This window comes from Agrilus planipennis, unplaced genomic scaffold, assembly GCF_000699045.2.
Source record: "Agrilus planipennis isolate EAB-ADULT unplaced genomic scaffold, Apla_2.0 scaffold117, whole genome shotgun sequence".
Classification (NCBI taxonomy): domain Eukaryota; kingdom Metazoa; phylum Arthropoda; class Insecta; order Coleoptera; family Buprestidae; genus Agrilus; species Agrilus planipennis.
Window position 1 is genome coordinate 778,680 of NW_020438912.1, and position 4,634 is coordinate 783,313.

General features: G+C 32.7%; 1 protein-coding gene and 1 long non-coding RNA gene across 3 annotated transcripts in view; one reads left to right on the plus strand and one right to left on the minus strand.

The window, feature by feature from the left end:
- The window catches only part of LOC108737493 (neuroligin-1-like), a 279,274-nt gene that overhangs the window by 247,038 nt on the left and 27,602 nt on the right, over window positions 1-4,634 (minus strand). Inside the window, exon 2 of the mRNA XM_018470359.1 lies at window positions 3,049-3,117. The gene's annotated coding sequence lies outside the window, so the exon portion shown is untranslated. The remainder of the gene's footprint in view (window positions 1-3,048; window positions 3,118-4,634) is intronic.
- LOC112904151 overlaps window positions 1-4,634 on the plus strand; it is a 129,333-nt gene that overhangs the window by 35,246 nt on the left and 89,453 nt on the right. The gene's annotated exons all lie outside the window — the stretch shown is intronic.

Here is a 4,634-nt window from a genome sequence, read left to right on the forward strand (position 1 = left end):
CGACAGGAATAAAGCTTCATTAAAACTAATTAAAAATGAACTTTTAGTTTACTTAAATCTTTGTTTGCCATGTTTAGAGGCTATTAATGTATTTAAGAGCGACAGCAATTTGTTACTGGCTGCTAGGTGTAACAAAAAATATGTTTTTAAAAACAAAAAATAAAATACTTTATTTTTATGCCGAGTACTTTTTTTTAACCTTTTAGTCGAGAAATACTTTATGTAAAGCCTGAAAAGGTGGCAACCCTAGCAATAACTGAAAGACTGTGAGAGACGCTCTCAGAGGCGCTGAAAGACTGACAGACTGAAAATTTTTGTCTAGGGTCATATTTTAATGCTTTCGTTTGTTATACGACATTCCTACATCATTTTCTGAAACGATATAACAAAGATTTGACTCTTTAAAACACATTGTGATGAAGATAGTATAGGATCCTATGTAGAACAACATTTAAAATTATATAGTCTTCAAGAATATTTATAATATTCCTCAGGGCATTTCGAACATTTATTACCTCCAATTTGAGTTCATCAATTAGAGTTTCCAAGTTCTCTCCTTTGTAATTCGTTTTGGTGGTAAATAGATATTTACGTAACAATTTGATGGGTATCGGCCAAATGCACGCTGACATTCTGTAAAAGAGTGACCAAATTCAATGCCGTCGGTTTCCCCATCATAGAGACTCCGGCTTCGTTTTAGAGAACAAAGTGCACCGTTGCGGTTTTAAACCCAAATTCGCATTTAATGGATAGATTGGAGCGATACAAAACTTCATTAGAGACCAGTGGCAACAATGGCGCACTTTGGATGCCTTTATGGGTACTTTAGACTAGAGCTAATCTTAAATAAATTAAACGTATTACTCTTTTAAATCGTTCACACCATTGAGAACATGTTGTGTTAAAATACAGTTCTTAATTCCGTTTTAAATTCAATTGCCTATCACGAAGCATTAGAAATTTAGACCCTTAGTTTGAGGGTAATATCTGCTGCTATTTCTGATAATTAATTTAGATTTTAGACTAATTAAAACGCTGTAAATTTCATAAAATATTATACCTAAGAATTCGAACACAGGTCTCACCCACTTAAAGACTTTTTTATATCATTAAAGAGCTGGATTAGTAGAGGCTGGCTTGGAAAATTCTGATCTCCAAAAACAAATTGTAAAGTTAAACTGGTCACTATTATGTATAAGTATTCATGATATACATTTTCTTACAATATTTTTTACATCCGCCTGTAATTCCATATCTCTAGGTCAGTGGTTCCTAACCTTTTTAATATTGTTACCCCTGTGACCTATTAGGAAAACTGATTTTACCCCGATCTTAAAATGTCATCAATACAAACAATATCTTTAATAGTCACAAATTGCACATCAGTCTTACAATTTTATATATCTAAACAATAAATTAAGTAAAGATAGTTGGTGTGATGGTTGGTAGGTGTGATGGTTGGTATTATTTTTCATTTTTCAAGTTTTTTTATGTTAGCTTTAATTTCGTTTAAAACGCATCCTAAGTCCTGTTCCACATTTAGAAGGATTCTGGTCTTTGTCTTCAGTGAAACCACAGTTGAAAAACCCCTCTCACATCTATAGGGTAATTCAGGGTGATATAGTCGTATTTTTTTAAAGGTAGAATTTNATATATCTAAACAATAAATTAAGTAAAGATAGTTGGTGTGATGGTTGGTATTATTTTTCATTTTTCAAGTTTTTTATGTTAGTTTTAATTTCGTTTAAAGCGCATCCTAAGTCATGTTCCACATTTAGAATGAGTCTGGTCTTTGTCTTCAGTGAAAGCACAGTTGAAAAACCACTCTTACATCTATAGGTGGTGATAAAGGGTATTGGCATTTTTAAAGCTCTGTTAGCTAGAGGGACCAGCTTTTCGCCAAAATGTGCTAAGATTATAATTTTGAAATTCTATTCTGTAAATCGGCGTAGTCCAAAATATTCCACTTTGGTCGCCAGGTCTTAATATCCAAGATCTGGACTGACGATTATCCATATCCGGAAAATATTGTTTTAGTGAGTTTACTGCTACAGATAAATACCGAACCAGCTTCTTTGTTACCCCCACAGAATAATTGATTTACCCCCGCGGGGGTAATTACCCTCAAGTTCGGAATCACTGCTCTAGGCTTTCTAACATTATTTTATCTGCCGCGCCCACCGCCCACGTTTCACACCGCATACATCGTTAAGTTTTTGCGAAAATATTTACGTTTTTTCGTAACAGTTTCCTTCACATATGTCTGTCTTGTCTTATGACTTCACAAATCGATTCCCTTAAACGTCAGACTTATTATTTACACGTCCCAGTTGTAAGTTGAAATTTATATATGAATAATATTATATAGAGCATGATAACTCTGTTTGCTCTTTCCACAAAAGTCGTTAAATCAAACATCTTGTAAGTTTATACGTATTTGTAACGAATAAACTTTGAAACTCAACTTATGGTATTAAAAACTGTTTATATATTGTCGAGTAATGTACTACATTAATCGATATTCCCAGTCAATCACTTAAGCTCATATAACTCCTACCATAAAATTAAGAATACTTAAAACACTTTTAAGAATTTTATTACAGTTCAGTTATGTATTGACAGCTGTTGTGATATTTGTGATAGAAGTGTTAATAAATTTCTAAATCGGAGGCTACTCTGGTGGCTGCAAAATCGCTAAAAGATTAGAATTTGGATGAATCAGATAGCTGATCTGATGCACTCGACACAATTAATTGAAAGTGTTCAATAAGATCCCTGAAATATATAAATGGAAAGAGATTTTTAAAATAGTCGTAGATAGACGATTCCATTAAGGATAAGCGAACTTTAAGTTGAATTAATCTTCTTAGATTCAGGATTGGCGGTTTGAAACCGATTGGAATATTATCCAAATTAATCGGCATGTCTACATTGCGAAGTGGAGTATAAAAGTCGTGTAGATGGTGTAGAGATTGCATAATTCACATTGCAGAAAATATTATATTTGTTGTGGCGGGGTCGCCCGTGTGTGTAATAACTCTTACCTACCAATGGAAATGCCGTGGTGTTCGTTCTTCGTTTTAATCCGACGTCAAGACCACCTCATTCATTCTGCTCCTGAAAAAGAAGACAATTTATGTTTCTGTGCTGCCATTTCGCTGAGCAATTTATTATTTAAGAAAAATGAACGCCGACTGGTAAACTTTTTTAGGACCACCCCGGCACGACTGATTTATTTACGCGTCTATAAATCAATTACGACTGATAGATGTTTGCAACCAGGTATTGGCTAATCGATACGATGGAAATTTCGAACGTTTGAAAAGTTTCACTGACACGTGCTAAATGGCTCTGTATTTTCGACGGTCATTTATTTGTGGCCACGCAAAAACAATAAATGTTTTAATTGAAAAAGATGGTCGGCTTTAGTGCCGGGCAAAAATATCGATAATTAACTTTGATACGTATATCGATAACACTAATAGCAACTGATAATTATCAGCATATCGATATATCCGATGATCATCGATAGTTATCAATATATCAATAGTTATATTATCAATGAATATGTACCGGTATATTGAGAAGTATCGATAATTATCGAATATATGTATTGATATGTTGATAAATATTTAATGTCGAGTTATAAAAGTCCATAATTAAAAAAGAAAAATTCCCAATTCCCTCCTAATTAAGTGGAAAATAGAGAATTGCAAAATGTCATCTGTAAATGTTAATATTAAGGTCCATATTTTAACAGGATCTATGTCTAGAGATATTTTATCGGTTTTTAAATAGCCTTCGAAAAAAAAAACAAAATGACCAATTTTTTTGAAAGCCTTCAATATTGATATATTAGTAATTATGGATTTTTAAAAATTTTTGAAATTAGATTTTCTACAAAAAAAAAATAAGTAAAAAATAAATAGTTATACATTTATGGTATACGGATTTATTTAGAATCAATATATACTATGAATTATATACATATCAATTGCTTATTGTTATCAATGCATCAATAACTACCGATAATTTTCTAGAATATTGTAGCGAGCATGATCAAGTTTATATGCGATCGGGCATTCCTGTGTGTGAGAGGCTTATCGATTTGCCGACTAGCCGCGGGCGCCTTTCTTCATGTTCGCGTATTTGTAAATGTGTGTGTCGTTCCTGCGTTCCGGGATAGCAATTGAACAGTTCCAAAAAAAAATAAACTTTTCCGGGCGGCTCGAGAAGGTTCCCGAAAGGAAGCAAAAGAGTATTTAAAGGAAGAGACGATCGCCGAAAAGAGTAGAAATAAATTGACCGTTGCAGAAGTGAATCTAGAAATAAATTGACAGCGCAGTGAATAGTGATACATCAACAGTACTGTAAATAAATAGAGTAATTCATCACTTAAGTTAGTAATAATTTAATAGTGTTTTTAAGTCCTTTGATAATAATTAGTGTAAATAAATAGTTTTTGTTGTTGTGAGTCTTAGAAAAAGTTTTGTTAAACCCACGAACATTACAATACATACAGTCGAATTTAAATAACTCGAACTGTGATGTGACACATAAAAAATTCGAGTTAGCAATACTTCCAGTTATCAAATAATACTTTTTTAATTAGTATTTCTTTGTGAATGAACATT